The sequence below is a fragment of the Aethalodelphis obliquidens genome, unplaced genomic scaffold (assembly GCF_003676395.1).
Source record: "Aethalodelphis obliquidens isolate GAN/ISIS:26980383/991018 unplaced genomic scaffold, ASM367639v1 scaffold23, whole genome shotgun sequence".
Lineage (NCBI taxonomy): Eukaryota > Metazoa > Chordata > Mammalia > Artiodactyla > Delphinidae > Aethalodelphis > Aethalodelphis obliquidens.
Genome location: NW_020837967.1, coordinates 1275502 through 1302636, shown reverse-complemented (window position 1 = coordinate 1302636; position 27135 = coordinate 1275502). Strand labels below are relative to the sequence as shown.

The 27135-nt window shown below is 39.8% G+C and overlaps 1 long non-coding RNA gene across 2 annotated transcripts in view; it reads left to right on the top strand.

The window, feature by feature from the left end:
- Window positions 1–27135, top strand: part of LOC113628228 (uncharacterized) — a 56778-nt gene that overhangs the window by 10063 nt on the left and 19580 nt on the right. The window lies entirely within an intron of this gene.

The window sequence follows — 27135 nt, the reverse complement described above, 5'->3', positions numbered from 1 at the left end:
AAAAACACCATCCATGTGATTAGGGAACATCTGTTTGTTCTTTTTCTCTTTTAACAGCAATGAGAACTACAAAAGCCTAGATCTTTTCAGCACTAGGAACATGGATGATTTAAAATACGGATGATGGAATTCAGGTACGATAAAATTAGTGCAGAAATCTAGCTATAAATAAATACCAAAGAAGAATAAAATACAATGTGCAGGATTTTTCACATCAAACTCTAGTTCAGGGGTAGATTATGCATATGTTCATGTATTTAAATACCTGAAAATTAAGAAATATGTGACATACAATATGCACAAACTCTAAAGTATGAAATTTATAGAATAGCTTTGTAGTATATTTTATTCCCTTAGAATATTTTAAGATTTTAATGTCATAATGAATTAAACTAATAACAATAAAAACAATTTTGTGAAGTGCATTTATCAATTTTAATACACAATCCAATAATCAGTAATAATGGAGAAACCCTCAATACTTCTTATAGCTTTAAAAAATCATAGCCTTTCCTTTTAGACTTACAGCCAGAACTCTGAATAAGAATTAGTTATTTTTAACATTAGAAAATACAGTTTTAATTAAGGACTGGGAGTTTACACAGGGAAGGACCCCTTCCCTGCTCTCCCACCCCTCCACCATGCTACACACATTAAGTCTTTTCGTTTAAAACAAATATTTCGAGCAAGGTAATCATACTAGTGCATGAAAGACAAACTGCCTCTTTTTGGGGGGAGGGGGTAGAATTGGGAGTGAAAATGTAATAAACAGATGTAGATAATTAGTTGGAAGAAATAATAGCCTTATGCTATTAATGAGATTTCCAAAATTCATCTGAAACCATTGACTTAATTTGTGTATTCATTTATTCTTACATTAATTCATCTGACAACTACTAATTAACACCCACCATGAAATGGAAATTAAAATACTTAGGCAAGCCTTTTTGGCTGCAATGAACAAAGCCCTATTGCCCCAGTAGAAGCAAAACATTGCCGGCCATCTTAAAGATTTCGGGCATCTCCAGGAAGGCACAGGGTGGGAAGGGGGTTGGTTCTCACGGGGCTGTGCCCGCAGACCCGTTACGACTCAAGGTGAGAGGGGGGTGTCTCATCTCTGTCTCTTTTTTTCTGCTTTGTTCTGTTCCTTCCTTGCAAACCAATTGCTCTGATTTTGGTGTACATGAGTCAGAATTGCCCAGGCTGTTCTCCTGAGTTGGCCACCTGTGGACGCTGATTAGTGTCTGAAATCCAAATCCAAGCTCCAGGAAGAATGTGTACCCTTGGCATTGCTTTGCTCTCATCACCCCTCAGCTCATCAATTACTGCAGCAGCCTCCTGCCATCCCTACTCTGGTCTTTTATTTTTCCCAAACAGTCTTCCCTGCTGCGTTCAGATGGATCCTTCTGAAATTCAAATCTGATCATCCCTCACACCTAGCTTTTAGTCTTAACAGGCTGCATATTACTCTCTGGTTAAAATAGGGATGCCTTAAATGGAGTGCAAGGCCCTTCCTGATTCAGCCTCTGGGAATTCTTAGGTCTCCTCTCTCACCAGCTTCACTAATTCTAGCCCTCTCTGCTACGGAAACCCTGAATTTGTAATTTTTCTAAGGCACCATGCTGTCCCCTGCCTTTGGGTTTTCACTTCTCTGTTCTGTCTGAAGAACTTCTCTATTCTGCCTACCCTCTGCCTTCCCGTGGCTAACACTTACTCCTCCTTCTGTGTTAACTGCATGTTGCATCCGGCAGACTTTCCTGATCCCAAGTCTGAGCCACGGGCCCACATGCCCCCTCGCACCAGGGACCACTGCTGCTGCAGCCCTGGGCATCTGTACAGTTGTCTGCTCATGTGTCTGTACAATCTGTGAAAACTTGTTTCCACCTATTATATACTGTATTAGCAATAAATACTGATTACATAGGGAAATAATCAAATCAGTGGAATCCATAATCGAATAATAGGATTTCCAGATGGGAAAGAGACAAGGATTTTAACTGCCCCACCCCCTCACTAAGTGAACCAGCTGCCACAGAATGCTGTTGTTTAAGGAAAATATACTGATGATGTAACTCAGAAGAAAACTGGTTGGTAAGTAATAGGAGACAGGAGGGGTTAACTTGAATGTGCTGGATGTTTGAAAAATACAATGTCTAATCTTGGTTCTTCCTGAACTTGTGTGAAATTAGTCAAATTCCTTACTAACATTAAAGGGTTGGTATAAAATTTAAATAAAACAAGTATTTAGAAGCTGTAGAAGTATCTCCCCAAAGAGTACAACATCTAAAATACCTTTATAAATATATATCTATATAAATCAATAAAATGTGAGTAACTTGGGGGTTGACATTCAAGTAATACCTAAGGTATTAGCTCTTTTCTTGGAGTTCCTATGTTCAAATAGCCACATGCTTGTTCCAGGTGGTCGCCCTCAATACGTGCTTCCCTGTTCCTCTTCTGCATCTGGAATCAAATGAGAGAAAGACAAACCAAAAGGTAGATGGGGATTAAAATATTCGCAGCCACAGAAGCCAATTCTGTGGGCAATTGCTGCTATCTGGCCCTGCCAGAATGATGCCCAAAACTTTATTTACCTAAAGGACAGATAGCTTAGTTGTGTGACAGCGTTCTTACTAATACTATGTCAAACCCACAACGCTTAGTGTCAAAAACGGTGGGAATTAAGGCTTCGAAACGTCCTAATCTTCATGATCAAGGCCAAGTCATACATCCTTGTTTGAAACTTGATTTCATTATCTGTAAATGGAAATAAATATACAAGCCCCCCACCCCCTTATATTTGTTTTGGAGACCACATTGATAACGTGGGAATTTAGTCCATGTATTTTTAAATGGTGTAGACATTTTATTAATTAAGCATTAAAACAGCAATAATGCATTGTAATATCCCTGACATGAGATTGGGTAACTCAGGAGACTAAGTCCTGGCTGTAGGGCAGTTCGTGCACCAGCCCTCTGTAGACTTTGGTGATAAGTGTATCGTTCCAGAATTTGTACCTTGAATACACTTCTGTGTATTTGCTTATTTTTCTTTAATATTTTAGTCATTCGTGCATTTGACTATCTTTCTTCTAATCATCGTTTCATCGTATCGTATAAAGAGAATTCATTTGGGTTCACGTCAGGTTTTTTCAAAATATGACCTGAATATAATCCAAGTAGATTCCATGTGTCCAAGCCTGAGTTACCTGGAGAGAAGTACAGTGTTCTGTGGGCTGGTGTGGACGGGAGAGGGTTTGTGTGCTCTTTTGTAGATTTGCTGGGTTGAGGGAATAGTGGGACAGCCACATTACATATAAGAGTCACCTGCAGATTAGTGTGTGAATTTGAAGATAGATGTTAAAAATTAAGATATAGTTTTGAGTGTCCTCAATGAACACTTATTATTCCTCTCTTTTTAAAGGAATAGCTTTCCAAAGCCTACTTACTGTGACAATCTATTGTTTGGGCCTCCTTACTCTCTCCTTCCCCCTTTCTTAGTACAATAACTTAGATTTTTGTTTCAGTATTTCCGCAACCTTCAAAATTGGTTTGTTCCAGGAGCAACTAGATAGCCCTGCAACCCTGGGCTCAGGCCTAAGCTCGGCAGTGCAATCCTTGCCCTGACCCCAGCCCTGGTCAAATTGACTGTTTTAGGGGTCTGGGCAATTGCTTCTCTTTAGCTCCACCAGAATGATGCCAGGACTTTAAAGACTGGGGAAGAAACTGGACAGCAGGCTTGGGACAACGGCAAGCAGATTGCAACCAAAAGGCAAGTCAGCCTGAATTTGAAGCCCAGTCATGCATGGGGGGTGGATCCAAGAGGATGAGAAGAGCAGGAGGGGGGCTGTGATGAAACTGCTTTCGAAGCCTGAAATTCTTCTGACCTTTCAGTTATGTGTCCATAACTTTCCTTTATAGTCTTAGCTAAATCGATCTGTGGCTTGTGGGTTATTATTTTTGTTATGTTGTCACCTTTGCTAATATAATCAATGCATGAGGTTGAATTTACAGATTGCATGAGATATTCAAACCATACATTAGCATCACGTATCTCTAACTATGTGCAAGGAACGCCCTGGCAACTTAATCCGAGAACTGCCCGCTATAGGCACCTCTAAAATCATGCAGTTCAACCCCTCATTTCATAAAGGAGAAAACTTGAGGCCAGCAAAAATAACTCAAATTGTCCAACTTAATAGACTTGGATAATGACATAGTTAAGATTAAAAAATCAGTTCTCTTTGTCATGGAAATCACTTCTCCCAGCACAGAGCATTTTCATTATGTTTTCCACATACTGTGAAATTAGCCAAGCAAGTAGCCAACCTAAGCCAGTTGAGAGCACTTTGTGAAGTGAGGGAATACAGGAGCATCCTCTCTGGAGCCCAGAGCCAAAGTTGAGGAACAAACCATGAAGGAGATTAGCATACATTTTAGCCCTGGAAAGACATCTACCCACTTCACAGAACACAGCTGCAAAGACAAAATGAAAAGAGAGGAAAAGAAAGATGCAAATTAGCTGCCACCCCACCCCCACTGATTTATTAATTTAACAAGTCCTGTGTGTTTACTTAGTCCTGTGCTAATGCCTGGAGATGGAATGGTGAGCAGAGCCAGGCTCTGCCCTCACACATCCCCGTCTGGGTAGGAAGGGGAGTCTAGCAAAGAGACAATTATAGTACAGACAGAAGGTAAGGTCTGCGGGTCAAGAAAGGAATCCTCAGGGAACCCACACCTGTCTTCAGACTGCAGGGTAGGGAAGGTTTAGGCAAGTGGAAGTCAGGGAAGAGCATTCGAGGCCAAGAGAATAGCAAAACGAAGGTTTGCGGTTGGGAGCAAAAGCCTCGGAAATGCAGAAAGTTGTGTTCACGTGGCCGGGTCGTGGAGCAACAGAATGCTGAGTGATGCTAGAGGGGAACCAGTCCTCTGGCAGAGAGACAAAAGCACACAGGAGTCCTTCAAAGGGTTAAACACCTCCTGGGAGACAGTATGAATGAACCCTTCATTACAGGAATGCACCCAGTTTTCAGCTGTAATTTGGATTGTGACTTTGCAATTTAGAAAATCCTTTCCAAAGCAACTGAACTTTAAAGATTTTAAAGGCCATAGGCCAGAGCATTCAAAATAATATGTTTTTGTGTTTGCTTATAGATGCAAGACAGGTGGCTTCCCTTTCACATATTATAAGGCATTTTTAGGTTTAGAAAACTGGAATGCATGCTGAACAAAATTCCTGTAAACAATCATTTATTTATCTGTGTCTTTGAAGAAACGAAAGATTGCTTTCTTTAAAATTGTATTACAGCAGAAGAAAAAAATTGTCTTTTCTACAAAGAGGTATCTAGATTATTGGGGTATTTAAACATTCCATTCCTGATATAACCAAGTCTCATTTATTCCAATACATTTAAAAAAATTATGGTATACATGTATTTGCCAAATTATGTCATGGGCACTCAGTATACTTTGAGTAAAAATAGCAGATGTCTGTATTTTCCAGTTTTATGTGAATCCACTAAACATATATAGTCCTATACTCAACTGTAATTTTCTTTCTAATTAAAAATATATGTTGGATACATATTTCCATGTTAAGCTATGTGTGCCTTATGTATAGACTCTTTGGCCTCCTTAAAATAATATTTCCATAGTATTTATGGCTAACCAACCACCTGCCAAAATTTTGACATACTAAGAAATGGTCAATCTACTCCAAAAATAGCATGTTCTCTCAAATTTCTTAGTGGGCTTTGGACAGAATATTTCATTTCCTCTGACATTTTTAACTCCCTTCGAGCCAGTTTCAAGAGTCCTAGCTTCTCAAAAGTAGCTATAAGGTAGGAAACTTGAGTTTAAATACATTTATGAATTCTGTTCACTTATTAGGAGCATGCCACAGCGCAAGTTCTATGAATGCCTTTAATTATCCCATTTAACCAAACATCTCAAACTTAGCGTGTGGAGTAGGATGAGCTCATTGTTCACAAAATGTCTCAAAACAAGCTTGATGCTCTGATTTAGTGAGGGCCTGTTACAGAGAGCAAGACACAATCACGAACTTTAAGCGGCTTAAGTTTAGTTGAGGAATCAGAATGTATGTATTTATATACAATAATAATACTGAAATATCATCGACATGTTAAATTTATGGCACAAACTAGTTAATCGAGAGTTGCTGGGGCTGACTAAAATTAAAAGTTCACCAAGTTCACCAAGCTCATATGCTTGGCATATGATAAACTTTCAGTAATAATAATTACAGTTAGTAGTAAAAAAAAAAAAAAGTGTGTGTTTGTGAGAGTGTGTGTAATTTGGCTCCATAGACTTGCACTGAGAGAAAGAAACATGAATGGGTAGAAACATCAGAATGAAGATTGTTTTAGTGCTATTGTTGCAGCAATTAAGACAAGAGATTATGAGAATCCCACCACTAAAACAGAAAGAAAAGGAGAGGATTCAGGGGTTTTTCTTGCTATGGTGGTGGATTATGTGTGATTGGCAAAAAAGAAAAAGGAAAAGAGGAACCAACTGATGGGAATCGCGGGGGCTTCTGTGTTAGTGGATGTCTCTGTGGCTGCTTCACCAATAGCAACAGTAACCATCGTGCATAGTGGTGATAACGTGCTCAGTCGGGGTCAGAGGTTAGGGTTGAAGATGTAGACTTTGATCAGCGCTTTGTGGTACTGGAGGCCCTGTGGTCTCAGCGGGATGGGTCGAAACTCACAGAACACCCCTCTTGATTGGGTGCAGAGCAACGGGGCCGCCCACATCTGCAGCTCTTCCTTCGTTTCCATGGTTCCCTGTGGACTTATTTCAGCTCTGAACACGTCTTGCTTGTTATGAATTTGGAGGTCATGTTACTGGCACGAATATGAATTCTAGGAAGTAAAGGTAAGCCACCAATCAAGGTTCACCGATCTGATATTGGCCTAGGGCCCAAAGCTGGGACCGATGTGGGGAAAGTGATTTGAAACAGTGCTTGACATTCACGTAATAAGCTAGAAATGTCAATTGCTGCTTGAGGTAAACATTTATTTTCCAGAGTAAATGTTACAGCCCCTGCTTTTCATGACCCTGTGTCATTCAAGCGCTTGTCTAAAGGGCGGAAATGCATCTTGGAAGTAGCTTTCATTCCTAATTCGTATTTGTGTTTAACTACAAAACCATTTAATCCACCCGCTCATTGTAATAAGCAAAACAGAGAACACACATTTCCTTCATTATAAAAATAAAACAAAACCAAGCACTTTTCTCTGTGTTAGATTCCTTTTGAATACTAATGTATAAAAGCCCAGGTTAAATTAATCTCAGCTGTCACAGTCACACTTGGCAAATGAATCATAAAATAATTTCTTCTTCATGTGACATAATTTGATAGCAAATTAAAATCTTAATAAGGGCTTCTAAAATGCACATGCATATATACATGCATAATCTTTATTGGAACTCAATGTCAAAATACAAATTATTTTGCTTTGTTTTTTTTAAATTGTGATTTTTAAAAAAGATAAAAAGATTTTCCAGATCTTTTTATCTGGTGGTTTCAAACTCTCTATACCCTTGAATACTTTTAACTTACCTACAAAATAAGTTTTGGAAATCTTGCCAGAGTTGTTGGATAATGGTTTGTTTTTTTTTTTATCACGGAAAATTATTTATTAACTGTTTACTTAAATGATACAGATATCAATGATACAATTCTCTACCTCCTAGCTTTCCTCAATAACAGTGGCCTCTCAGGGCTGGGATGTCACATGAAGAAATCAGAGGCCAATTACAGGGGCAGATTCCTTCTAGCTCTGTAGGTGCAACTCTCAAGGTACAGAGAGGTTGCAGAAAGACACATCAGGGAACAGGTGGAGACTTACAGCTTCAACTCAGACATGTGAAGAGCCTGGAAGTTGTCATTACCATCCTCACATCAGGAAAAAAGATGAACTAACTGAAAAAAAATCAGTGAAGTCTCAGGTCTAGGTACCACTCCAAATTCTGGAGAGAAACGTGAATCTGGAAAGTCAGAGCCAAGACCTGCTTTCCTGGAACAGAACCCACTGCAGCCACAAACTGGTAGCAACACTTACAGGGTAATTTAGTTGAATTGCTGGAAGCAGAGTATGGTCTAGCTTGAGAGTAAGAAGTTGGTGGAGACCACTGAAAAGGGCTTTACCTCCAGGAATTCTGTGAAGAGCCAAGGAAGAGCCCCTTGTGGCTCTGGCAGGGGAGAAGGAGAGTAATCTTTAAGAAAGACACCCAAGTGTTCTCCATAACAGAATCCTACTCTGTGGGGAGCAGATTGTACCATCACCTTATTCCACCTGGGGGAAGACCACTGCCCTGACTCCAGCCCCCTCTAGACTTCCTGAAGCTAAGTAGCATGTGTGACGGTCACAGCTCAGGGGCACAGGCCCACCAAGAGACTGGGGTTTAATCAGAGGATAAAAGAGCACTTCTCCTCTCCCCCACCCCACAACTACATCAGCAGGGCTCCTGTATAATAACAGCAGACTGTACGGGATTCAGACTCCGAGGAGGATTCGTAGGGAAGCCCCAAAGACGTCAGGGGAGATGAAACCAATGGAACTAGAGGAATTTGAAGCCTCTGGTGTGTACAACTATCACAAACATTAAACATAGCCTGAACTGCACATGAGAGGTCTGTTTACCTCAGTTCCTATTAGCCAGCATGTCATGTCTGGATTTCAGTAAAAAATCACAAGGCATGCTAAAAGGCAGGAAAATTACAGTGTGGAAAGACAAAATGAGCATCAGAAAGATACTTAGATATGGCACAGATTTTGGAATGTTTTAAAATAACTATGATTAAGCTCTAATGGAAAAGGTAGACAGCACACAAGAAGAGATGAATATGATTTTTTATCAACACAACTACAGAGCACCTGTGGATTCCCTGCCTCCATCCTTTCCCTTCCTTTCTTCAGGGCAACCAAACAGACTGCTTGAGTTTCTTGATGCCAACTGGGTCTCTGATAGAAAATTGTATGTGCTCCTAAATGATCTTATTTTCCACCGTGGATGTTGAGTGGTGTCATTAAAACTAGATAAATCAATGTGATGAATGTAAAAAACAAATGATGAATAATGGAAGTAGAGAGGTGGAAACTATCTGATGGGCTCATGAGTAGATGAGACACAGGCAGGGAAAGAATCACCGAGCTTGAAGGTATATCAACTGAAACTTTCCAAACTAAAGTGCAAAGAGAAAACAACAACAACAACAAAAAATTAATGAAGGAAGGAAGGAGGAAGAAATATGACTGGTAGCTAGATTTTATAATATCTATGGTAATTTGGGGATTGGGCAAAAATAAAGGACAAAGGTCTAGTCAAGATCCCATAATCTTGAAATATTTAATAGATGACTGGATACTTAAAGGACCACCCAGAAGCTAGGATCTGGGTGATTTAAGTCCAGCTCAAAGGGGCATATTTTAACTGAAGTTTACATAAGACATTTTTTTCTCTCAATGTCACATCTTCCTTTCCCTCCTAATCTCAATTCTATTCTCTATGGGTCTGGGAGGGAACATTAAGTGCTAGGAAACATTAAGTACCATATAATTCAGGCTTCTCAGTTTCCTGGCAAAGGCGTCCAAACTTCACATCCACGTGTGCAAGATAGCCTGGCAATGCTCCAGTAACTGTAACAGCCATATCACTGTCTGCGTATCTGGCACAATTAAAAGCAGACTGAAAATTGTTCTCAGACCCATTTTCCTCCATTTCAGTATTCCAGTATCTTTATAGCTTTTTAAATAAAATATCATTTAAATATGGACTTTATAGATAAGAAATGTACAATGCTTTCAAAGTTGCTGTGTTTTTAATAATAACTATTATACCATTTGCAAGCTCATGTTTTGATTTACATAAATTAATGCCTTGTATTTTCCATAATACTTCCTGACAAAATTGCATTTGATACTTGATGACGAGGCTTACTTGGAGGGTCATCAGTTCAGTCTTACGATGATTGAATCTCTAAATGGAATAGTTGGCAGCTGTTTCGTAGCCTCGATTATGCTTGGGTGGCCTTAACTCTATCAGGGTATAAATAATACTCCATAAAAAATAGATTTGTGACTACAGTTTTATATCAAACATGTTTGGTTTAGTTTGAAACACTGAAATATTATATGGCCTTTGCTGAGAGTCAAAATATCCTGTGGGGTTTGAGGTCATGGGCTCTGGAATAAACTTCCTGGGTTGAAATCCTGTCTCTATGCCCTTAGAGGCTTTGTGACTTTGGGGAAGTAACTTAATCTCTCTATGCCTCAGTATTTTCATATGTAAAATTGAGATAATAATAATACCTGCCTTGTTTAGTTCTCATGGGATTAAAGGTGTTAATATACACAAATCACTCTGAGAGGTGACTGAATAAGTGCTCAGTGAGTATTTGCTGTTACCTTAAAACTTTCTTTGGTCCTGGGGCTCCCCATACATGCTGTTAAAGCCAATTGAAGATAAAGTATTGGTCGTCCTGAAAAACGTCGTAATGTTTGACTAACTGGTAGGTATTCTACTTGCCACCCAATGATGCAGAATTTAATCCGTATGTACAATGCTTCCTTCTGTAATTGTCATCAATGTATCTTGAGGACTTTCCACATCTTTTCTGGAGTTCTGTCTTTTCCCAACTGGGCTCATCAGCAGAATTTCATGGGCACTTGTTAAACACAGTGATTCCTAAATCTCTCATCTGGAGGTGTGGAATGTGGCGCCTCAGAATCTATATTTTTAGCAAGCACCTCAGATATTTTAATGACTACCTCAGTTGGAAAAAATATTGGTCTAAAACATACATTTTAATTAAGGTCTACATCCTAAGAGCATTGTAAACACACATATTTTTGATATATATTGGAAACCATGTTAGAAAAATTAATCTCTGAGGTTACTGAGCACTTGGTGTCTTTTGTGATCTATTGACATGGTTTAACTTGACTCTCAGTTGCTACGACAATCCATTCTTTTCCATAATGAAGATGTCGTTAGCAGGATATGCCCCCCCCCCCCCCCCCCCCCCCCCCGCCACTCTAAAGATGTCTGCATCTGAATCTTCAGAACCTGGTAATGTGTTATGTTACATGGCAAGGGAGAATTAAGTTTGTAGATGAAAGTAAGATTGCTAATCAGTTCACCTTAAAATAAGGAGAATCTCCTAGATTATCTCACTGGGCCCAATGTAATTTCAAGGGTCCTTTAAAGTATAAGAGGGAGACAAAAGAGAAATTCAGAGTCAGAGAAAAATTGGAAGATGGAGAAAGGTGCCGTGAACCAAGAATGCAGGCAGCCTCTAGAAGCTGGAAAAGGCGAGAATACCGAGGCTTCCTATAGCCTTCAGAAGGAACACAGGCCTGCTGACCTGATTTTAGCTCAGGAAGACCTATTTTGGACTTTTTGACTTCTAAAACTATAAGATAATAAATTTGGAGAAAATCTATTTGAGCTTCAGTTTGAATCTCTACATATAGCACCAAAAGCATTGTACACACACACACAAACACACACACACACACACACACACACACACACACACACGGTGAATGAGAGCTAAACCCTGCTATTTTAAGCCTTTCAGATTGGGAGTTATTTGTTACCATAGCATAAGGATAACCTCATCTCTCCAGACTGGTAAAAGCCAGAAGGATTAACCTGCAGTGTGTAATGTGAAATCATTCAGGGGCAGAAATGAGATCAAATCCCTTTCTGTTACCTCAATAAGTAGAAGCTGACCTTTGAAATGCTAGTAGGGGAAGTAGATTGTAAGATTAGGATGGCATGGAGGGAGCGCTACTTCATTTGACGCTATTTTATTTGGAGATGAAAGTCAAGAATGAACTTTCACCTTGGAGGACTCAGTTGCTTTTATCTGTTAAGCACTTATATTAATATTATATTCATATTTTGGAAAAAGAATGTGAAACAAGTGAACAACAAAAGCAGTGGCAACAAATTCAGAAGTAAATTTTAACTTGAATTTTATATAGCACATTCTGGTGAAAATATTGTTCCTATTATTGGTAGTTATATAGAGCTTTAACGTGCATGCCTATCACCTGGAAATCCTGTTAACTGCAGATTCCGATTCCATACGTCTCAGGTAGGGAGTGAGATCCTGCATTCTCGTGGAGCCCCATGTCGTGCTGAATCCATGGACCACATTTTGACAAGCAATGTGTAGAATACACACATGCAAATAGAATATTTTAATTTCATTTGAAAGCATAATTCCAGTTTTAGAAAATAAAGGTGTATCTAGGCAAGTAATTCCAGTAGTTGTAGTTTCTCAAAATATGAGTTAGCCAGCTAAATTCAAATCCTTCGTTTGTCTAAGGTGTGGATGTACCACAGTATGTTTATTCACTCAAATATTGAAGGATATATTGATTACTTCCAGTTTGGGCAATTATGAATAAAGCTACTATAATACTTGCTTGCAGGTTTTTGTGTAAATGTACATTGTCCAATCAGTTGGGTAAATACCTTATGGGCCTGATTGCTAAATCATTTGAAAGACTATGCTTAGTTTTGTAAGGAACTGCTAAACTGTCTTCCAAAATGGCTGTACCATTTTGCATTCCTGTGAGTAATGAATAATGAATGAGAGTTCCTGTAGCATGCTTGGTGTTTATGGGTCTTTACGGTTAAGAATACTGTGAAGTGTATAATGGTTTTCATCACTGGTTTAATTTGCATTTCTCTGAAAACATGTACCATTGAGCATCTTCATCTTTTCATGTGACAATTTTCCTTTTTGGTGAGACGTCTATTCAGATCTTTTTACCATTTCTTACTTGGGTCCTTTGCTTTCTTATTGTTGAGTCTGAAGGGTTCAGTGTATTTTTTAGAGACAAGACTTTTATCAGATAAGTGTTTTGCAAATGTCTTCCCTCATTCCGAGGCTAACAGCATCTTTCACAAAATATACACTTTTAATTTTAATAATGCTCACCCTATCAATTTTTTAAATGGATCATGTTTTTGGTGCTGTATGTAAAAATTCATCACCAAACTGAAGGTCAAATAGATTTTCTCCTACATTTTCTTCTAGAAATTTTATAGTTTAGTATTTAACACTTGGGTCTATGGCCCATTTTGAGTTAATTTTTGTAAAAAGTGTATGGTCTGTGTCTACACTTTTTTTTTTGCATATGGATATATACAATTCCGGCACAATTTGTTTAAAAGACTATTCTTTCTCCACTGAATTGCCCTTGAACCCCTATCAAAAATCAGCTGACTTTGTTTGGGTCTAATTTTGAGCTCTGTATCCTGCTCATTGATCTATGTGTCTATTGTTTTGCAAATACCACACCAACTTGGTTTTCTGTAGTTTGAATATAGTCTGTGATACTTAAAATAAATATTTTAAAATATAAAAACATATGAAAGTGTGACTTTTAAAATAAATATTTATTCTTCCTGATGTTCTATGAGCTTCCTAGATTTGTGGTTTAGTGTCAGTCATTAATTTTGCAAAGTTCTTGACCATTATTTCTTCAAATATTTCTTTTCCTCCATCCTGTCTTTATTCTCCGGATATTCCAATGACACATATGTTACATACTTTTAAATTGTCTCACAGTTATTGTTATTTCTCTTTCTCTTTTTCTTTTCTCCTTGAATTTCAGTCTAGGAAGTTTCTATTTATATATCCAAGCTCACTGACTCTTTCCTCAGCTGTGTCCGGTCTACTGATGATCTCTTTGAAGGCATTCTTCATGTCTGTTACTATGTTTTTTATTTCTAGCATTTCTTTTTGATTCTTAGAGCTTCTGTCTCTCTGCTTACATTACCCATGTAAACTTACATGCTGTTAACTTTTCCCATTAGAGCCCTTGACCTACTAATCACAGTTATTTTAAATTCTCTAACTGTTAATTCCAACATCTGTGTCACATCTGTCTGATACCGATGCTCACTTTGTCTCTTCACACTGTATTTTTTCTTGTCTTTTATGCTTTCTAATTTTTTGTTGAAAGCCGGACACACATTGACTAACAGGTACTGAAGTAAATAGGCTTTTGGTTGAAGGATTTATGGTCATCCGGCTAAGGGTAGCTGTAGCGGAATGTGCTTGAGGACTCAAGGTCCTCCAGTGCCCCTGTTTTTGTCTCCATTGTGATTTTGGGGTTCCCTAATTAATCCCCAGAGAGAGTCTCTGTCTTCCAGCTCTTTCAGGTATAATGCAATGTTATTGTACAGGAACCCTATGTTTTGGTGGTAACACACAGGGAAGGACAAGCATTCTATAATCTCAGGACTAAATCCCAGTGTCTTGCAGGCCTGCATCTCTGAGCTGTGACCTTCACGAGTGTTTTTCCCATGGTATAGTTTTCTTCCCTCATCCACCTCTCCCTTCTTGACTAGAGAGTTGCCTATCTATTTCCTTAAGGCTCTAACCTCCTGACTACTGTTGTGTTTTTGTTTTATCCTCTTGAGTGAGATATAAATATTAGAGGGAGTGGAAGGAAGACCCTCCCCCAGCTGAGGTAAGGCCAGTAAAGTCTTTTCTGGACTCACTGGTCTCCAGATTTCAGAGTGGCAACTTGCCCCACAGCCTCAATTCTCTGATGGGTCCGAGAAAGTCATTTATCTTCAGTTTGCCTAGATTTTTTGTTGTAAAAATGGGAGTGACAGCTTCTAAACTCTTTACACGTCAAAGCTGAAACCAGAAGTCAGGCATCAGTTTCTCCAAACTGATCTTCTCCAAAACTCCTTTACCTTAAAAAGAAGACAGTTTTGCCTGCAACAATGACCAAGTAGCGAATGCCTACAGGAGTGATTTCAGGACCATGGAGACACAGTATTTTACATGACTAATGGTTTAAGCGCCTTGGGATGTTTATCCAGGTGCAAAGAAAACTCTTGAAGGGTGGGTTGGAACATTCCAGCGGTCCTCACATATTTGAAAGGAAGCCTTGTGAAAGCACAATCAGGTAGGTTTGTATAATAAATGGATTAAAATCACGTGCCAAACAGATTACCGAAAGAATACATCGCTCTCACAAGTTTATTTAGAATGTCAAAGGTCAAGCACACACAGGCAGTTTTCCTGCTCTGGCTAATACATCATGTCAAATTGTGTACAATCCTCTGACTCCTCTGCCACTGTTAGAGTTTCTTTGTTGATAAACTTAGTCAGTGCTGTTCAGCGCTGGTGTACACACGGGCTCAACTGGGATTTTGGGGCTACTACCAACACCTTCTGCATCTTTCCTTCTCTCCCTCAATGTTTGCTCTGTTTTCTGAAGCCAACCCTTTATTCTTGGGGAGTTGAGTCTGCTCACTTTATACTCCTGATTATACATACAAGTACTATGTGTGTGTGTGTGTGTGTGTGTGTGTGTGTCGGGGGGGTCGGTTGTCAGATACACAATCACGTACAAATGGCTGAGACTTTCTGTTGACAGGGGTCTGGCAGGGCCTGAGGACAGGAGTGTGTGTATAAGGAGTGAACGTGAACCATCAAACATCAGAAAGTGATGTCAAATGCCCCTGAAGAGGAAACTGGGAGAGTCAGAATATTTTCTCTGGATACACAATGTCCCCGTTTTCCAGTCTTAAGACTGTCTAATAGGATTCCTACACCATGGCCACTGGCATCTGAATTTATTTCCCTTGGCGGTTGCCTGCTGCACACTGTGTTTTAGGAGGCAGTGTCTGTAGCTGGGTGCTATGCCTGATCAGGTCAAGCAGCTGAGCATTTTCTGTGTTCTGCCAAGCAAGTGTCAAGCACCCAGCTTCACAGGTAACCTTCCTCCATAGAGTCTTCTTTAAAAACGTGAAGTATAGTTGATTTACAATTTTATGTTATTTTCAGGTGTACAACATAGAGACTCAATATTTTTATAGAATATACTCCATTTAAAGTTATTATAAAATATTGACTATATATCCCTGTGCTGTACAATATATCCTTGTAGCTTATTTATTTTATACACAGTAGTTTGTACCTCTTAATCCCCTACCCCTATCTTGCCCCTCCTCCCTCCCCTCTCCCCACTGGTAACCACTATTTTGTTCTCTATATCTGTGAGTCCGCTTCTATTTTGTTATATACATTAGTTTGTTTTAGTTTTTAGATTCCACATATAAGTGATAACATAGAGTGTTAGTCTGTCTCTGTTTGGCTCATTTCACTTAGCATAATACCCTCTAGATCCATCTATGTTTTTGCAAATGGCAGAATTTCATCCTTTTTTATGGCTGAGTAATATTCCATTGTACCTATTTACCACATCTTCTTTATCCATTCATCTGTTGATGGACACTTAGGTTGCTTCCATATCTTGGCTATTGTAAATAATGCTGTTATGAGCACTGGGGTGCGTGTACTTTTCAAATTAGTCTTTTCATTTTTTTGGGTTATATACCCAGGAGTGGAATTGCTGGATCATATGGTAGTTCTAGTTTTAGTTTTTTGAGGAACCTCCATCCTGTCTTCCATGGTGGCTGTACCAATTTACATTCTTGAGCGTGGCATTCTGGGACTCTTTCATGATTTTCTCCATTTAGCCCCTGGAGATTATTTTTTAGAGAAAGGGACCCATTTGCAAAAGAGCTGTAAAAGGTTGATATAAGATTTTAACACTGTTGATCATAAGCCTGTACAATAAAAAGAATAAGTAAAGACCAAAACTCTCATATTTGAAAATGACTTCAAGACACAACTACTTTAACTTCTCCTGGTCTCCTTAATACTTAAAAACTGTGATTAAGTCTAACTGCAGAGCTCTTTTCTAACAATAACTATTTTAACCCCTTAAACTGCCTTCATAGGTACTCTTTTTTTTTTAAAATTTATTTGTTAAGTTTATTTATTTATTTATTTTTGGCTGTGTTGGGTCTTCGTTGCTGCATGCGAGCTTTTTCTAGTTGCTGTGAGCGGGGGCTACTCTTTGTTGCGGTGCGCGGGCTTCTCATTGTGGTGGCTTCTCTTGTTGCGGAGCACAGGCTCTAGGCCTGCAGGCTTCAGTAGGTGTGGAACATGGGCTCAGTAGTTGTGGCTCGTGGGCTCTACAGCACAGGCTCAGTAGTTGTGGTGCATGGGCTTAGTTGCTCCATGGCATGTGGGATCTTCCTGGCCCAGGGCTCGAACCCATGTTCCCTGCATTGGCAGGCGGATTCTTAACCACTGCACCACCAGGGAAGCCCTGGTACTCATTCTTTTAAGGATTAATGAGGTTCTTGAATAAGAAGATTAAGGCCATTGCTTTGGCCTTCTGAAACGTCACTTATGTTTAATTATTGATTGACTAAAACCAGCAAGTATAATTTTTTTGTCATCAAATAGCTTAATTAATGTGTCCTGGTATTTTCCTGGCTGTTCTTCCCACATCAGATTCAATTTGTCCATAAAAACATGAAGCCAACTCTTTACTGACTTACTAAGACAAAGGAAGTCTCAGACTGTATTTTTCCATATGGAAATCCTCTGGAGATCCTTCTTTGTATTCATCATTAGTGTGACATTTTCTCAAAACAAGATTAATCAACAAACATGGATTTGTTGATCTTTGCATTGAAAAGTTTATATTTTGTAAGGAAAGTATTTTTGATACTTAAAATGTTATGAAGCAACTTCACTGTGTCTGTGTATTCCGAATTCAAAGAGTGAAACTTATAATAAATTCTCATCAAAGTAAAACACACATTTTTTAAAGATCAAATAAGACCTTGTGGTTAAGACAGCAAGACTCATAGCAAACACTGGTGATCTGTCCTGCATCCTCCTGTCCTGGTCACATTCACTAAGAGGCAACAGCTTATAATTCTCCCAGTGTTTATTCTTGTTAGTTACCTCCACATTTCCAAATAATATTCAAATTATCAACTTTACTTATTTTCCATAGCCAGCTCCCTTCTCCTCTATGAATTCTACCTAGTAATATCTCCACTGTGTGCTAAATAATTTTTCAGTGTCTGCAGTGCTATGACTATGTAACTGCTTAGCCAAAAAAAAAAAAAATGAAGAAGAAGAAAAGAAAAGATGCTTCACTTTCATTTTCTTCTTAGACAACTTTTATTTTTCCTTGGAATTTGTAATTATTCTTTCATTTTGATTTTGTTTGTCATCTGCTTTCTTTTTCTATACACCTCTAAATAATTCTTCAAAATACTCCAATAAAGTAGTAAAATCCCTCTTATTGGAAAACTATTTCCAGTGGTCAAATGAATCAATTTCTTTCCTCCTCATTGAAATCTCCCTTTTACAGGCATCGTCCAACTGCTCCCGATACACTGTCCTCTACCTGTCCCATCCACAACTGCTGTGCTATTCCTTTATTCATCGCCCTCATTTGTCCTGTTCATCACCCACTCAGAGTCTTCACCCCCTCTCTCCTTTACTGGAACCTCTGTTTTAGGGATTGCAGACTTTCCTCTTGACCCTGTTATTTTAGTAACACCGTCCTCAACCTGAGAAAGGGTACATATAGGAACATTTCTGAGAACCTCTGTAGTTTTGAATGTCTCATTAATTTGCTCCAATATTGAATTAAGGGGAAAGTGATTTTTTAGGCAATTCTGCCATTTTCTTCTATACTACAGGTCGTTGTTGAGATGTTGAGGTGTCTGATGTCATCCTAATTCCTGCTTTTGTTATTGTTTTTGGTAGTGGCCAATGTTTGTCTATATCTTTCTGGAAACTTTTAGAGTCTTCTTTGTATACCTGGTGTTTTGAAACTTCATGTCGGCATGTTTTGCAAAATGGCCTCATTTTGCAGTCAATACACTGAACCCTGGCTAGTCCCTTGTAAGATAGAAAATCTTGCAATATAGTTCTCTGAGATTTCTTTTTTGAATGGAAGATTCTTTAACTTCTGCAGTGCTTTACAATTTTCAAAAGTTTCACACACATGATTTCATATAATCCCATAATAACCTTTTATTCCCCCACCCTTATATTGCCCCTCCCCCTGAGATTTTTTGATATTATTTCTTTAATAATATCTCTCCTGCACGTGCGTGTGTGTTTCTTTACTCTTTCTGGAACTACTATTAGTTGAATATTGGACCTCTGTGACAGACCCTCTGATATTCTTAATTTTCCCTCCAATTTTGTCATGTTTGTTCCCTCTTAAAATGAATTATATGAAATTATAAATATGTGATCACTTTTTAAAATTTACAAAAGTGGCAATTCCATGTGGTTCAATCTGTATGTCGATATGAATATTTCTTTGATTATATCATACAAAATATTTTATATTGATGATATTTTAAAGTTCCAACTTATTTGCAATTAATATCAAGATTCTTGTTTAATAACAAGATTCACTATGTTCTCTTATTTTCTTGAAGATGTTCATTAAACTTTTTAGAAGTTTTCATCTACTTTACTGAATTTCTTTATTTTCAAAATCTTTTGTGCCCATTGCTTTCTTCTAAGAGGTTTTCTGGATATATCTGGCAATCTTTAACTATCTGTCGATGTTTAAGAATGGGTCCCTAAAAAGCTGATTAAGAGCTATGTGCTCACAGTGGAGTTGCCATGTGATTGGATACGAATCCATTCATTTTCTTGCTGGAGCCTAAAATATGCAAAATTGTAGGTCTTTTTAATTTTTCCTCTGAGGTGAATTTTTTTCCAGAGACAAAATGTCCTGTCTTCTGCCCGCAGTCTATATGATTAACTTCCAATTTTGTAGGAGTTGAGCAGGGGCAAAAGGGAAAGATCACCCCATTGAGCTTATAAACTTTAACTTAATTTCCTTAGTTTTACTTTAATGACCAAACAGCCACCCTCTACTGTGCTTTCCCTGCCCCAGTGGGGGATCTCTGAGGTCACTTTCTTTCTCGATGGGAGAGGGGGACTCATTAGGCTGCAAAGAGTGAAGAAGGAATCTCACTCACCTAATCGCTCTGTGTTCAAGCTGCCAGCCCCCTCCTAGTTTGGAACCCCCTTCACTCACTCTCCTTGCTGTATTTTGTGCTTCTGATTCTCCATTTTTCCCAGGTTCCTTAGTGAAAAATCCACTCAGGATTTAGCTTCCTCTGTCCTAAGTCCATGTCCACTGTCCCTCTGCTTTCTCTCTTTCGAATATTTGTTAGTCTCTCACCCACTGATGCCTCTTCTTTCATTCACCTTGTGAGTTTATACTTCTTTTCTATCATTTTAGTAGGACTTCCAGAAGGAGAAGACCTAGACCACCATGTGTTTAATCTATTACATTTAACCAGAATTCCTGCAATTTATTTGCTTAGACATGTTATCAAACTTATTTCTATTTTTTTTTTTTTTTTGGCTGAACCACATGGCATGTGGGATTTTAGTTCCCTGACCAGGGATCGAACCCACACCCTCTGAGGTGGAAGCGTGGAGTCTAAACCACTGCACTGCCAGGGAAGTCGCCTCAAGCTTATTTCTAAGTCCTATGACAGACAAAGTGCACTATTTAGTAGAGCAGAACCTATGTTTTACAACTTTATCATTCATGCATAAATAATGGAAACCTGAAGGAGGTTAGCTCTGAAAAATGTTTGAAGCTTAAAAATGTCTAATTTATGGAATTTGAGAAGCTTATCATCCCCAGAGTAGAGATTGGTATTTCTCTTTGTGGTGAATCCTCTCCTTGCTCTGGGATAAAATGATTTGGTGAGTTTAATTTCACATACATGGTATAATGTCCGTATAAACTCATGCAGGGTTGAGGTTGGTACCTAATCATCTTTGTTAGCACAGGAGATTAGCCCAAATGCAGTTTCTTCATTTTGAGATGCTGTGCTTTCATTTAGCAATGGAAATTAGATATATAAACAAGGCAGTATCCCTGTATGATTAGAACATTTTAAACCTAATTTTGGAGTTAGACTCCTCAACGATGAAAAATTAGACATTTGATTCCAGAAATCTAGGGTCATTCAGCTGGTAGAAGGATGTTCAGTATCACCTCTACTCAAAGCTCTTCGGAGGAAATTCTATGACAAGGATCTGGTTTAGCTGAGAACATCTCTAAACTATTAGTTCTTCAAGGGGGTGTTTAAGAATGAATAAAATATAACTTTGGGGAAAGTGGACTATCTCATTTGTGGTTTCTGGTGGACAGACCATCACTGAATACCTCTGCTCTTCTGAAGTAAATAAATATCTTCACGGTCAATTAACCTTCTGTGGGAACAAAGTCAATACCTAGATTCCTGGCATTGTTTTGAGAAAGGATATTAGCAGTTATTCTCCACCCTCTTTCCCCATATCAGGATCTAGCTCATGAAGCACTGTTATGTGGGGTGGGCAATATTCAGAGGATTTGATGTTTACTGGGAAGAAGAGGATTGAAACTCATTCATACCCACAGACATAATTACCTGCAACTTTAGCACTCAGGGAATCTTGTTGGCACAGACCCATCCAAAACGCTCCATCAATACCCACCCTCCCACAAGGCAATATGTCTTATAAAATTTGCAAAAGTAAGAGACCATTCTGATGTCCCCCCTTCCCCCGTCACACTCTCTGTAGGTGGAGAAACCATGGAAATGTTGAGGATATAAGGGGAAGGTGAGTCAGGATTCACTGAGTTTGGGCTTAGTGAGAGATATTTATGAAATTCACAGTCACTTACTAACATTTCCATGTGGAAAGGGCTGCTAGGAGTGTCTTTTTCAAAGATCTGAAACCCATTTCTTTAAAACATGATCATCAGGAGGGTTGGGCACTCTGTCTCCCGTCTCTGTGGGACGGTAGAATCCTAACTTTTTTTTTTTTTCTCATTACCAGCCAGCAGACACAGCTGGCCCAATCGCCTTTACCCTTGTCAATCCTTTCTGAGTTTTCACTTCCCTGGCTCTACAGAGGTCCCCTAATCCCTCATCCTCCCTTTAAACCAGTCACCTCTGTACTAATTGAAGTTGAGCTCAGTTTACATCAGATCCTCTTCCCTCCTGCAATAGTATGTTACCGATTAGAATCTTCCTTGCCATTTTAACTAGTGTCCAGCTTCAGCTAAGTCCCAAACTGTCCAATCAGGCATCTTGTCATCACAAAGTCTCATAATTCCAGACCTTATTCGTTTGCTCGGGCTGCTATAATGGATACCACAGACTGGCTGGATTAAACAGCAGACATTTATTTCTCACAGTTCTGGAGCCTGGGAGTCCAAGATCAAGGTGTCCTCAGAGAGTAATCTTCTCCTTAGACTTTCCCTTATGTCTCTTTTTATAAGGGTACTAATCCCATTCATGGGGGCACCATCCTCATGAACAAATCACCCCCAAAGGCCCCACCTCCTGACATCAGCACATTGAGGATTTAGGCTTCAACGTATAAATCTTGTAGAGACACATTCAGTCCACAGCACAGACTAAGCAGTGTGCACAATGTCCTGTAAAAACAAGCCTCCCAGTGACACTGAGGATGCAAGACCAGCCTGATTACACAATTACATGATTCGCACCTCAATATAACATTTGGTTTGCTTTTTTTTTTCAGCTTTTAAATTTTTTAATTTGTTTCAAAGTTAAACCCAAGACACATTGACTTCACAGGAAATCCACTGAGAAATGTTTTTCTAGGCTGAACACCTCTTTCCCTTTAGTCTCCCCCAACAGAGTATGTACATGTTAATTACTTTCATTTTATAATCACTGCTGTCCCACCACTATACCAAGATCACCTAAACTCTGTGTGTAGTATACTTAATGTTCTTAGTTATACCCTAATTTCACTAACGGCAAAAGATTTTCTGCGATAACCTGTCACTTGAATTCTTTGGCTACTTTTGAAGATGAAGTCCAAAGAACTCTTAAGTGATTCTCTTTTGTTGGGGGGGCGTAGGTGGTATTTTATAGGCATTAGACACTAGCACCTGGGGCTGTGCTGATCCCATCTGGCATCACTGGGAGAGAACCTATAAAACCGAAGAATCATATGATGCAGCAGCCAACTAAGTGACTCAAAACTGAAGGTTAAATTTAAAGAAAGAACTAATTTAGAGAAAAAAAGGTAATCCTAGAGGAACTCATTCTAGGCAATCGATCATTATGCCTCTGTGTGTGTGTGTGTGTGTGTGTGTGTGTGTGCGTTGTGTGTAAGGCACAACCAGATCGATTCAGTGCAGCCTGGTAGGTCCCAGATGACCCTCCTTTTTGGAAGACAGTGCTCTGAGGGAGCAGAATCTGGCAAGTGGCCGGTACCAGTAAAGAGCAGCCGTGAGGTGCCGGCGACATTTATATTCAACCCCCCTCTGGAGTCAAACCGGCAGGTTCAGGAATTCCCTGGCGGTCCAGTGGTTAGGACTCATCACTCTCATTGCCAAGGGCCAGGGTTCAATCCCTGGTTGAGGAACTAAGATTCCACAAGCTGTACAGCGCAGCTTAAAAAAAACAAAAACAGAAACAAACCTACAGGTTCACTTGGGTCCCACAGAACAGTCAGGTCCACTCAGAAGCCGACTATAACCCAGCAGGTAGACTTTCCCACTTGTTAACACATCCTTTCGCTTTGTTTTACTTCCAGCTATAAGCTGCTTGGACCGGTTTTCAGGCTCTTTAAATCTCATTCCAAATATAGCTTCCTCGGTGACCGAACAAATATGTGACCTTACATATAAAGAGCTGCACACACCTCCCAACTTCAACAGAAAAGAAAGGCAATCTGTGCCCACTTCAAGCCTGGCATTTAAATGGGAACAAAGCCCAGCGCCACTTTGCTACTCTCTTGCTCACATGCCAGCCATGCCATTCAGACAGAGCTGAGCTAATGCCAGGAGAGCTCCCTGGTGTTAACAAAGCACCTGGAAACCAAATGGCTCTGCTAGTGCCATTGTACCCCTTCTTTCCTGAATGTCAGGATATGGTGCAAAGACAAGAGGTCAGATGGTCCTGAAGTGTTCTGACTGCCACAGCTGGCATACATCTGCCATTCCTGTCTGTTTCAAAGAGCACATTCATTTTCTTGAAATATGTGACAAGCACTCTTTCATTCCACAATAAGAGTATAAACCAAATCTGGGCCACTTGCCCATTTCTACCACCTCTTATAGCCTGTGCCCTCAGAGCCATTAATCAAGGGGCCTAAAGTGTGATAGGGCAGCCAGACCACTGGTTTTCAAGTTGCAGAGGGATGATGCACTAGGACTCGGGTCTCGGCAGGGTATGCACAATCCCCTTTGGAGTCCATTCAATTCGATCCCTTATAAAGACTGAACTTCTTTTAAGAGCACAGGGTCAGCCCCTTAAGCCTCAGAACAGATTGTCTTCCCTTAGTGGAGATTTTCAGACAGGGATAACTAACCATCATAGGCTCGGGACATGTAAGATGGAAACAGCGAGCTTACAAACAACAAGAGAGGAATCATCATTTCACTTGCTTCAGGCAAAGCAGTTCAGTTCTGTCTCACTCACTGCAGACACCTAGCAAAGAAAACAAACCTATATCAAAGTCTCCCTGACACTTAGCACAACTCAAAGGCCAGGACAGGGGAAGCAAAAAGAATACTACACCCAAGCCTGTTCCAAAGGTCTTCTCTATCACACACAGGAGAGAAATTCCGCCTTGGGTCCAGGGCAGCTGAAACAGCACGGCTGCTAGTTAGTGGCTTGTTCCGGAGCATCCTTTTCAGCCTCAAACTGAGGCTGAGACTGTACCGTTTGTAGAAATTTCATCACGAAGATCCTTACACTCAATATCTTTGGATGATGGTTTTCATGTGACTTTTTCCAAGTCCACAGCCAACATCTTTAATCTTTCTCATTTCTGGTGCCCAGCCAGGTCTTGCCTGCATCCATTCTTACTCATTTCAAGGTTCCATTCGTTAGTTTTAAGCTTCAACATGCGTGTCAGCTTCTCACCGTCTCTGCAGATGCCAAAGGCGGCTGCCAAAGGTCTGAGGTTGCTGGCCTCGCTTGGACCAGACTGAGGCCACCATGACTTCCAGCCATGAGGCCGGCCCCGAAGAATTGGTTTGCTTTTGTGGATACCATAATTTTGAATTCTTTTTCTTTACTTTTTCTGTTTTTCAGAGTTCTCAAATGTTACCTATGATAGAAAGTAAGTGTTGTTAATTCAGAGCATTTATGATTAGTCACTGCACAAGAATACTTGACTAAATTATATTTTTGGTTTTTCTAATATAAAAAGTTATATTACAAAATCATTGCCAAATGGAGACATGCTCCAAGAGAAGAGTCAGAGATGCAGGGAGAAGAAGTCGAAAGGTATGCTGGGCAGCAAATTAATTTAAAAAATTCATCCTAAACGTGATGTGTGTGACATTTGTTAGCTTTCCAAAAATTTGTAATTTGTGGGGACGTGTATTCTCATTTCAAACAAACATCTATTTTATACATATTTTCGGATTCTTTTTCTTAACGAGGATTCCCCCATATTATGTCAACTCCAGAGCCCATAAAGCTTGGATCCCCTTTTGCTTAGAGACATTTTCTTTGGAGCACAAATATACTAAATCGTGTCTGCTGAGCTCAGGGAGGTGGAACTGAGGGGGACTTAGAGGAAAGGACACAGGGACAGCCCTTGAAAGAAGGAGGCACTTGTTAGAAAGGGAAAGTTTGGCTCGATTTTCTGGTCCTCACTCCTGGACTTTGGTTGTCCACCGAAAGAACAGATTCCAGGATGGGGGTAAGGCTGAACCCTTCCAGACCAGCCACCGTCTCCCTGGAGTGTGAGAACTGAGAAGGTGGCTCTGTGTGTCTGCATGTGAAGTCAGGAGCCTGTCCTTACCTAGCTGTAGCCCCGGGAGCCTCAGAGCCGATTGGACCCGGGAGAGAGGAGATCTAGGAAGAAGAGGCAGCCGTGTATGTCCTGCCACATTGAGAGCAGGGGGATAGTCAGGGTCCAGCATAAAGAGGAGAGAGGACATAGTAAAGAACCGCATGTTCCCACGGCTGGTGTAAGTATGGATACTTCCAGCTCTGAGTGGACTCTACCTGAGGTTTTTTTGTCTTAAAAGATTCTATTTTTTAAGAGCAGTTTTAGGTTTACAACTCAATTGAGAAGAAGGTACAGAGATTTCCCATAAACCCTCTGCTCCACAAATGCATAGCTTCCCCCACGATCACCATCCCCACCAGAACGGTCCTTTGTTTTTTTTCTCTTTTAACCAAGGATGAACCTACACTGACACCTTTTTTTGGTTTTTTTTTTTTTTGCGGTACGCGAGCCTCTCACTGTTGTGGCCTCTCCCGTTGCAGGGCACAGGCTCTGGACGCGCAGGCCCAGCTGCCATGGCTCACGGGCCCAGCTGCTCCGCGGCATGTGGGATCTTCCCAGACCGGGGCACGAACCCGTGTTCCCTGCATCGGCAGGCGGACTCTCAACCACTGCGCCACCAGGGAAGCCCCACTGACACCTTTTTTTTTTTTTTAACTTTCCTTTCTTCTCTTGAACGTCCTCAGTGGAAAAACATCAGTTATCAGAAGCAAAAACTGTCAATATTACGGTGTGGGCAGAGAGAACTTTGTTTACAAAGAATCGGTTTCACTTCCTGCTTCCTGTAGATGGAGCTAAATCCTTAAGCATATGTTCTGTGTTTGCACATCTTCCAAGTTTCTGGGAAGGACATCTTTGAAAGACGATATTAATGTCTGAAGGCTCATCGTTCTTTTTACTGTAAGTAGTGCTACAATGTGCAAGATTTGGTGCTAAAGAAAAAACATTTCTTTGAGTCACAAGTCCTGTGCCCGCTTCCTTGTCTTTGCAGGGAGCTTGTCTTAAATAGCAATGGCAGCATGTTGCTACTATTGTTTATTTCTGTGTTTTGTGGAAAATTAAACTGCCCATTATGCATTGTCCTTTCCCACGGCTGTTTCCTGTGTACTGGTCTCATCCCTTGCTCTGTGTGATTGAATGATCATATATAACAAGTTGCAATGACCTCTCAGTATTTTTTTCAATCAGTTAATAAACATTGCGTACCTGTGGACAGAAAGATGCACTTTATTATTTCCCCACATGGTTTCTAAGGGATGTGAGAACACAATGTGTCAGGCCAACAGGAAACTTAAAAAAGGAAACAGAAAAAAAAAAGAATCTGATTGTGTCCCTACCAAGTTCATAGCACTGTATTCGTTCATCAATTCCAAAACCAGGAAGAGAAACTTTATACCTTAAAAGGAAAAGAAAAAGCCAAATAATAGTTAAAGGGTTTA